Consider the following 11,140-nt stretch of genomic DNA (forward strand, 5'->3'; position numbering starts at 1 on the left):
GGTGAGTCCTGTACAAAGAATTTTACATGCTTGTTTCATTGTTATATTGAACGTTTTTTCTGGTAAAACTGTTACAGTTCCATCTAGAAAGACGAGATTAACGTTATGAGTATTACAACGCACGTTGCTTGAGGCACACCTTCTTAAATTCATGAATGCAATCCAGAGATTTCGTCAGAAGCAGTTGTGTCCCTTTGTAATACTAACTTTTGAGTTATGAGAATGGTAACTTGTACAGGACGAAAATGTTTTTGACGAGATCAAAAGAGATTTCTGCTGTAGGCCTCCTATCGGTAGAATAAAATCCGATAATATTCATTTGCTGTCGAATTTCCAGAAAGGACTCTAAGACACACAGAGACTCGTTCACCTTGGGACATGGCACAAGCTTCAGCCAATAAAATCGAAAAATGTTCGGCAGTTTTTACCTCGTTCTTAATTCATGACAGTACTGTAGTTGATATTATCTCGAGAATTTTATTTAGATTATGTATCTGAAGCTTATCGTAATCATCTCTCTGTAACCAAGACTTTAATTTAGTCTCATCTACTGCTCTAGCTTTTACAAACGTCATAAAGTTGGAATTTTCATCGTTGCTGGATCCATGTATAACGAGATCTGTCTCGCCAATGCCTTTAATGTGCTGAATGTTTTCAGCAACACGGTTGGATTACCTAACATTTGTTTCAACTGAAAGGGTGAAGTCAATTGCGCGACATTAGTTGATTCATTGTTTTTTAATCATTGGGTGTAGTTAATATGCAAAGAGCTTGTTGCACGAATGCTTATCCGTTCTGTTCCAAGTTTGCAGTTCTAAAATCCATTTTCACAACCTGCGACATCGTCGCGGAAAAAAACAGTTACCCGTATATGTAATAAGTTTCCTTTAATTTACGTCTATGGTCACAAATGTTTTGTTAACAGATTACCGGTTGCGGTTTTTAATGACCATCATCAGATCTATTTCATACATTAGGACTTTGTTTTTATGAAACAGTAACCTGTTAACAAAAAGTTTGTGATCATAGACGTAAATTAAAGGAAAATTACTAAAATCCATTTTCAACCCCAGCCTTCATCGATTTTATTGCCTGCTTATCGGAAATACTATTAGCTAATATGCTTGACATCTGACAATTTCTTTATTATCCTTGTTGAGTTGAAGCAATGGCTTATGTTTAGTCCTAGTTGTTGAAACCTATAGGCACTCAGGTGTTCTTTGCAGCTGTCGTCAGAGACTGAAATATATCTTTATATTGTACAAAAATCATGTAAAAATCTACACAAATGTTCTGTATTACTATAGTTACATTTTCATTTATATAGTCGTGTCTGTAGAAAATAGAAACTGCTTGTTAACGTAACTATAATGTTTTTTATAAACCATACACATTTAAACAACATGCTTTGGAGTAAAAAATTATTACACTACAATTTGGATTTGCAGTCTAGTTCTTAACTTCGTGTAAATAAGAATAATATTTACACTATTCAAAAATTAAAAGAAACAGAAAACAGTGATTTTTAGTACACTTCCGATTTTCTCTGTCAGCTGCCTTAACATGCTCTTAACACCATGGCCCACTGATTTCAAAATTGGTGCAAGGGTCTCTTCTGTATTTTGCCTATCTGCTTCGTCTACGTTCTTCTCGGTTTTTTGTTTTGCTACTCACCACGATTCTATTCATGTCTGCTTTAAGTGTTGCTACAATGATAACCTCTACAGTGAAAGAGAAACACGTGATATAACACTGTTCCACCTTCTGTAGACAGTCTGTTATTTTCTAATAACATTCTTGACTTACTGGGACAAAATTCACTTGGTAATACGACTTTATGAATATCGAAAGAATGATAATTATTTACTGATATTCTTGTACTATACGTTCATGGAGAAACAAATTAGCCGGAGTTAAAGACATATCTATCTGAATAATTATTTCAGTAATTATTTTTATATTGTAAAATCGGCGCCCGATATGTCAGTTAATAAGCTGTCAACAGTCGGGAAAAAGTCTTTTACTGTTCGTCTACGGTAAGTGATCAGAATTAGAATCCGATTTCCGTGATATTAAAAAATATACATAAAAAATTTAAAAAACGATTAAAGCTGAGTGTAGCGTTTCACTGCACTAGTTCTCCTTGTCCCTTTTTCTTAGGTTAATTAAGGTAATTACTGCGATTATAATGTTTCATAAATGGGTGTGCTCGTACGCTGACTTGAGAGAATGTTGACAGAGCTGCTGCACCATTCAAAACACCTGCTGTACATGGCAATAAGCAGCGATCTCATCACTTGAGCAAGCTGCTCTCCCGCTTGCGACCGCAGCGTTGCCAACCTTGCAGCAGCAGCGTTCGGTTACAACGCACCTACACTTTCTGCGCCACTTTGGAATGTCTGTACTATCTCCAGCAGAGCAACACTCTTGAAGAAAATGCGACTGTTATCCGGGGTGTTGGAGAAGACGGCTTACTATTCGGGGGAGCAGCTCTCGCAAATGTAGGTAAGCAGTCATTGTAACTGCAGTTAGCACAGCTGCTCCGCGAACGTTCTCCGAGCGTGTATATTTTCCCAGAAATCCAAAGCGGGTATTTTACCCACTCCGAATTTTTGGAGTGGCTAGAACTACGCACTATGCCCGAACCAACTGCTGGCCGTGCATAATTCACAGACAGCAGTGAGGGGTATGCAGTGCGTACGATATCTGACACTGAACACAGGGTATCTCATTTCTCATCCCTGACCTTCCTGCTTGTCCACACGTCGTGTTCTTCGTAGAGGAAAAAATTTGGAAATTTGTGGTAAGTTCTAAGTTCTATGGGACCAAACAGCTGAGGTCATCGGTCCCTAGGCTTACACACTATTTAGTCTAACTTAAACTTACTTACGCTAAGGACAACATACATACCCATGCCCAAAGGAGGACTCAAAACTCCGACGGGGGAAGCCGCGTGAACCGTGGTAAGGCGCCCAAGACCGTTAGGCTAACCCGAGCGGTTCTTCATAATGTTCCGGGCACGTAATCCGCCCAGAGAAACGTCTGTCGTTCGACATTGTTTCATCAAAACACATTACATTTAAAGATAGTACAAGTGACAGTGCTTTGTGGCTGAATGTGGTTGATCACATGTTTGATGTATTCGAAAGTAAGTAGAAAAGTTCGTAGCCTACCACAGAGACGCTGTTGATGTCAATGAATGTTGTTCTTCCTCCGTTGGTAACGATACTAAAGAAAATACTAAGTGGTTAAAATTTTTCTTTTATATTAACAATATCAAATAGATCAAATGCACACAAAGGTTAAGTAAAATGCTGTTTGTCAATAAAGTAAAAACTCTCCTCACAGTCCCTAAAGACACTTCTAATAATTCAACAGAAGAGAAATCTACGCCAGTTTTATGCACAAAGGCTGAGCAGTATATGAAAATGCACCAGTAAGTAGTGGACAGCCATGCAGTCTTGAAGAAGTAGTGTTGTCCTCCCCATGGAGACAAAGTGCTGACACTTGACATGAAGATTTCAGTTGGTATAGTAAGGTTGGTAATGGGCCACAACAGAGCAGACCCATAGCGGTATCAGTCGAAGTCTTGAAGAATACTCGTAGAATTGATGGGCCACCACAAAGCAGACCCACAGTAGTCGTTGTAGAGATTATGATGGTAGTGGACAACAAAGGTGCAGACCCATGGCAGAGATAGCCAGCACCCATCTGTTGTGAATGTGTGGGTGCACAATCACAACTGAAGTGTCTTGAAGACAATATAGCAAGTCAATGAACCACTATTATGTAGTTAGTATTCATGCATATTACATGTCCATAAACTATCACTTGTGCACTCACAAATTTTTTTGCAATATGCTTAGAACCAGTAATGCTGTTAACCAGTCTCTTGCTGAATTATCAAGACACGTGAAAGCACTAACACATCATATAATCTCTGAGATTTGATGCATATAGTATGACCGACAGACAAATGTGTGCAGTAAAATGAATCCCTACTATTTACCTAGCTTGAAGAACTGGAGTCTATATAATTACAATCTTACAGCATACGAATACAATTACAAATGTAAAGAAAACATAATTATAGTAAATAACATGATAATACAAATAACATTTGCAGTAATACAGGCTTTACAAAAAGAATAAAAATAAGCATATATACGAGTATTACAAATTGTGACACAAGTAAATAAATGAATAATGAGACTTCTTAGTGTTTAATTATTTTTACCATTTCAAACACTGACCTGCTGAATTTTCCCTGACAAAGACAACTCAAACTTAACCTATTCATTTATTACCCACAATATACAAGCCCTACGAAATCTGACTGCTGTACAATGACAACATGGCTCTAAATAATTAACTCAAAAGAATGGCCCTGAATTGGTAGAAATCTTAACAACAACCCATACCATTCATAAGTCGCTTACCTCACAGAAAATCTTCAACACGAACTACACCAATTACAGCAAGCAGCATCTAAAGTCAGGTAAATAAATTGATTCTAACTATTATCGGCTCTAACTACTCGGAGGCACGTCGTTAGCAAAAGAAAGATTTTGTTGAAGAGCAAACAATGTATTTAGCAGATTTTACGTTATTCATGTGACATCTAGTTCCAAAAATTATATAGTTGTCAATAATTCCACTACCCTAACATTACAACTACATCCATCCTCATTTTACAATGCATGTCCTACCAACACTGAGTCTCCACATAGGACACATTTCCAAGCTGTCCGCTCGCTAACTGCTAACTGCCTGTCCGTCCAACCACAGTCTCTTACCGAGGGCGCAGAGCGCTGTCAGCGATGTTAATACAGTCTACAGCGCTGCCAACATACAAACATATAAACAGGATACTTACATAATTACATTCAAAATTGGTAAAAGTTATGAGATGTCTTCTCTTTCAACGTCAACAATTAAGAAATGGAGTACAAAACTCAAATAAGGGTCCAATCCTTTTAAATGTATGACAGCGTCGTCCTATTATTATGTAGACCACCGTTTTAGCCATCGGCAGAGTGATTCATTTGGATCAATCGTTGTGATGGCTACTCCAATTCCTGGACGAAACGTTAGTGACGACGCTGACACATGCCCGGAAAAAGCTTTACTGAAAATGAAAAACGTCTGGGTAGACTACTTTCGCAATCTTACGTATAGTGCAAACACACAGAAAAATACAGAGTACTCACTGGTGCGTAGCATGATCGGCTACTGGAGTATATGAACAAGCAAACGCATACTGTATATCAGAAGAACGGCTACGACACATTGTTATGTAAAGTATTAGGTTGGTGCATTAATTCGTAGCGCTTTTCCATAAGTTTAATAAACACATAACAGAGACTTTGCTCGCAATAATATATTCATCATCACTACATACAAGATTAATTGAGTTCTATAATAAACTTCAGCATGTAATAGCGAATACTCTGTTCAGGAATCACAAGAGGAGGAGGTATACTTGGAAGAGGCCGGGTGATACGGAAAGATTTCTGTTAGATTACATCATGGTCAGACAGATATTCCGAAATGAGATACTGGATTGTAATGTGTAACCAGGAGCAGATATAGACTCAAATCACAACATAGTAGTGATGAAGAGTAGGCTGAAGCTTAAGACATTAGTCAGGAAGACTCAATACACAAAGAAGTGGGATACGGCAGCACTAAGGAATGACGAGATACACTTGAAGGTCTCTAAGGCTATAGATGCTGCAATAAGGAATAGCTAAGTAGGTAGTACAGTTGAAGAGGAATGGACACCCGTGAAAATGGCGACAACAGAAGTTGTGAAGGAAAACACAGGCACAAATAAGGTAACTGCGAAGAAACCATGGGCAACAGAAGAAATACTTCAATTGATCGATGAAAGACGGAAGTAAAAAAATGTTCTGGGAGACTCAGGAATACAAAACTGCGTCACTGAGGAATGAAATGAAAGGGAATTGCAGGGAAGCAAAGACGAAATGACTGCATGAAAAATGTGAAAAGATCGAAAAAGAAATGATTGTCAGTAGGACAGACTCAGCATACAGGAAAGTCAAAACAACCTTCGGTGACATTAAAATCAATGGCTGTAACATTAAGAGTGCATCGGGAATTCCGCTGTTAAATGCAGAGGAGAGAGCGGATAGGTGGAAAGAACACATTGAATTCCTCTGTGAGGGGGAAGATTTGACCGATGAGATAGAAGAAGAGACAGGAGTCGATTTAGATGAGATAGGGGACCCGGTATTAGAATCAGTATTTAAAAGAGCTTTTGAGGACTTAAGATCAAATAAGGCAGAAGGGAAAGACAACATTCCACCTGAAATTTCTAAAATCGTTGGGGGAAGTGGCAACAAAACGACTATTCACGTAGTTGTGTAGAATGTAAGACTCTGGCGACATACCATCTGACTTTCGGAAAAACATCTTCCACACCTTTCCGAAAACGGCAAGAGCTGAGAAGTGCGAGAATTATCGCACAATCAGCTTAACAGTTACTTACAAGAAGAATATACAGAAGAACGGAAAAAAAATTGAGGGTGCGCTTAGGAAAGGTAAAGGCACGAGAGAGGCGATGCTAACGTTGTGGTTAATAATGGAAGCAAGACTACAGAAAAATCAAGACACGTTTATATAATTTGTCGACCTGGAAAAAGAGTTCGGCAATGTAAAATGGTGCAAGATGTTCGAAATTCTGAGAAAAATAGGAGCAAGCTATAGGGAGAGACGCATCATATACAATATGTAAAGCAGCTAAGACGGAATAATAAGAGTGGACGACCAAGAACGAAGTGCTCGTATTAAAAAGGGTGCAAAACAAAAATAGATAGTCTTTCGTCCCTACTGTTCAATCTGCACGTCAAGGAAGCAATGCAGGAAGTAAAAGAAAGGTTCAGGAGAGGAACTGAAATTCAAGGTGAAAGGATATCAATGATACTATTTGCTGATGAGATTGGTATCCTGAGTGAAAGTTATAAGAATTACATGATCTGCTGAATGAAATGAACAGTCTAATGATTACAGAGTATGGATTGAGAGTAAATCGAAGAAAGACGGAGGTAATGAGAAGTAGTAGAAATGAGAACAGCGATAAACTTAATATCAGGATCGATGGTCACGTAGTAGCTGAAGTTAAGGAATTGTGCTACCTCGGCAGTAAAATAACCAGTGACGGACGGAGCAACGAGGACATCAAAAGCAAAAGGGCATTCCTGGTCAAGAGAAGTCTACTGCTAACAAACATCGTCCTTAAATTGGGGAAGAAATTTCTGAGAATGTACGTTTGGAGTACAGTATTGTATGGAAGTGAAACATGGACTTGGGAAAAAAGGAACAGAAGAGAAACGAAGCATTTGAGATATGGTGCTACATACGAATGTTGAAAATTAGGTGGACTTATAAGGTAGGGAATGAGGAGGTTCTGTGCAGAATCAGAGGGGAAAGGAATATGTTTAAAACACTGATAAGGAGAAGGGACAGGATGATATGACTTCTGTTAAAACATGAGGGAATGACTTCCTTGGTACTAGAGGGAGCTGTAGAAGTCGAAAACTGTAGAGAAAGAAAGTGATTGGAATACATCCAGCAAATAATGAAGGACTTAGGTTGCAAGTGCTCCTCTGAGATCAAGAGATTAGCACCGATACTCATTTTATTAAGGTTTGAGGCTCCTCTTTTCTTTCTTCCGTGTTTGCGATTTAAACACTGGGTGGTTTTGGAAAACAGATTTATGCAAACACAATTTGTTTATTTTTTTGTATTTTCCCAGTCTTGTTTTGTCACCAATTTGTCATCTTCTGTGGGTCAAATTTTAAAACTGTAAGGTACAGTATCACATTTGTAATAATTTAATTGCTGTAGGCATAAGAAATGCTGTATTTCCAATTTGCTTCGTTTTGTTTGGCCACTTACCTTAAAATTACATCGCTAACTGAACTGTATTATTATACATCGATTTAAGTGCTCGTTTTCGTCGATTTTTTGACTGCATGTCATCTGCAAAGTAGCCACGAAGAAAATTATTACGTATTTACGTAGAGATGTTTCGAGGGTAGAGGTTACGTACATTTCTGTACTTACATTTTCAGTCCTGTTTTGTGTCTTTGGTTGGTGTCTCAATCAGTTGTTTAGTGCATTGCTTTCACTCAGTTTATCAAGAATTTCCTCTCTCTACTTCCCGTCACATGCACTTACAGAAAATGTAGCGAAATGTGATCTGCACAGACACTTCTGATAACACACTGAACGAGAGGTGTCAGCTTATTGTCGTTGCTCACTTGTTCATCGTTGGTCTTGTGTTTGTTATGGCGTTGCTTTTGATGTGTGTGTATGTCAGTGGTGTGTGTGTGTGTGAGAGAGAGAGAGAGACAGAGAGAGAGAGAGGTGGAAAGAGACATTTGTTGAGAACCTAGAGAACAGAAAGTTTCTAATTTTTTTCTGGGGAGTCATTTTTGTATAGTTCATTGAGTGTTTCAAACAGTGTTTTGTAGCACAGTGTTGTACTTTCATTCAGAACTATCTTTTCTTGTATTATTGGTTTTTGTGTGTGGTAGTACTCTTCTATTGTGAGTTTTTGATAGAGACTGTTGCTGTGTCTGAGGATCTTCAGATCAGTATCAATGTTTTTTGTTTGGTGGTTTTCTTGTGTTACATAGTCTGCAATAGTGGAGAGTGTACTAGCACTTCTTAGGGCTCTGAGGTATTCGGTGTCCTCGTTTTGAAATTTCTGCATGTTTGGCCTATGTAGACCGACTGGCTTGAACTGCAGGTTAACTGAAATATTCCAAATTTGGAGAATTTGTCTGCAGAGACGTTCTTAGTTCTTAGATTCTTCTGTGCTGTGTTATTGGTACGTTATGGTTTTTGTAGCCCTAGGTTCTTCATTATGTTTCCCACCCTGTGTACGTTTTTGTTACTGTATGTTAATGTGTGCCATGCTGTACTCTTTGTAGGGTGTTCCTGGTATCCTGCGTTTGTCTGGAGCTTGTGTCCTTGGTTCTCTGTTGTGGTTGGTGATTTGTTGATGGTTTGTTCTCTTTTAATTTGTTTTTTAATTTTGTTGTTCACTTTGATTATCATTTGTGTGTTGTACCCATTGTCTCTGGCTATTTGGTGTATTGCCTTTAGTTCCTGTGTGTAGTTGAGTTTTTGCAGTGGAGTTCTGTTGAGCCGGTGTACCATGTGTCTGAAACTTGAGAGTAAGTGTGCTTGTGGGTGGTTGGAGTTGATGTGAATGGTTGTACTTGTGGCTGTAGGTTTCCTGAATATTCCAGAGCTATATTTGTTGTTGATTCTGTGTATGGTAATGTCTAAGAAATTAAGCTTCATATCCTCTTCTGTCTCAATGGTGAATTTTATTTTTGGGTGAACTGTATTTATGTCACTGTGTAATTGTTTTATTCAGATATTTGTTTCATCAATCAAGCAAATGATGTCATCTACATATTGGTACCAGCATGTAATCTTGTACTGTTTTGGATGTATGATTTCACTGAATATTTTGTTTTCAATGTGGTTTAGAAAGAAGTTTGCAAGTAGGCCACTGATGGGTGAGCCCATTGATAGGCAATCTTTTTCCAGATAGAACTCTTCCTTGAAAGTGATTCTGTTCTGCTGTTATCTTAATGTTGGCTTCTATTTCATCTACATATGTACTTGTTATGTCCCCTTGATACTGCAGCTGTTTTTTAACAATACTGTTTGTTTCTTCTACTGGCACATTTGTGTAAATGGATGTCATGTCAAAAGATACCAGGGTCGCTTTTGATGGTATCTTTTCTTTCAGTTCACTGGTATTTTTTAGGTTTCTGTTGTCTGTGAAAGGGTATAATTTCTGTATTAATGTATGTAAGTGTCTAGCTAGGTGGTAAGCTGCATTTTTTAAATTGATTATGGGCCTGATTGGACAGCTGTTTTTATGTATCTTTGGTAAACTATTGAGGCAGGGTGCTTTGGGATTCTTTTGTGCCATGTATTTGGCTTGACTTTCCATGGCAGTGTCTCTGAGGGTTTTTAAGAATTTTTGAATGTTTCTTTGGAACCTGATGGTAGGATCATTGATTAACTTGATGATAGTGTTCTGTTCTATAAATTCCTCTGTTTTCTTGATGTATCCTGCCTCATTCGTCAGTACAAGTGTATTCTCTTTGTCTGCTCTGGTGACGGTTGCATTGCGTTTTTGGAGTTTTTAATTTAGTTTTATAGATATATTTTACTCTGTTTTTTTGAGATGTTGTGGGTCTTGTTCTCCTTTATTGTGTTTTATCTCTTCTGCTACAAGTTCCCGTGTCAAGTTGGCATTGAAATTTCGGTTCTCCAACTTTTCCTCTTGCTTTATTATGTATTCAGTTTCTGTGATCATTTTTTCTATGATTTTGTGTGACAGGTTTGTGTTTATGTTGTGTTTAGGCCCCTTTTCAAGTAATTCTCTTTCTTGTTTTGTTAATTCTATGTCAGTTAAATTGACAAGTCTGTCATGGAAATGATGTTGGGTCCCTACTCTGTCCTCTTTATCTTTTGTTGCGGCAGGTCAAAAATGGCTCAAATGGCTCTGAGCACTATGGGACTTAACCTCTGAGGTAATCAGTTCCCTAGAACTTAGAACTACTTAAACCTAAGGGCATCACACACATCCATGGACGAGGCAGGATTCGAACCTGCGACCGTAGCGGTCACGCGGTTCCATACTGTAGCGCCTAGAACTGCTCGGCCACTCCGGTCGGCTGTGGCAGATCTCATGAGGTGATTCAGTTTCTCATTTTGTGTTTCTTTCTTTTTGTTCATTAGCGTTTCTGTGTAAGACCTGAGTTCTTGAGTTATGTAATCGAAATGGGTTGGTGTTTCTAAGAGATTGGCTAATTCAAGGTGTGTTTCGTACAGTTGAAGATGAAGCTGCTTTTTTTTGCATATAGGAAACGAATTTATTCTTCTAACCAAATAATTTCTGCTTTTCTTTTGGCTAATTGTGCTGCAGGTGACTTTCTGTTTGCATTGACTTCTACAAAACCAGGGGTTATGTTATTACTTAGACAGACCTGATGTTGAGGATACTTTTATGCAGTTGTGCTGTTGTTTTCTTGAATTTGTTGTAGAGCTTTGTGGGAAATGCTTGGCTTAGCTTTGAGATACTCAT

The sequence above is a fragment of the Schistocerca nitens genome, chromosome 2, assembly GCF_023898315.1.
Source record: "Schistocerca nitens isolate TAMUIC-IGC-003100 chromosome 2, iqSchNite1.1, whole genome shotgun sequence".
NCBI lineage: Eukaryota > Metazoa > Arthropoda > Insecta > Orthoptera > Acrididae > Schistocerca > Schistocerca nitens.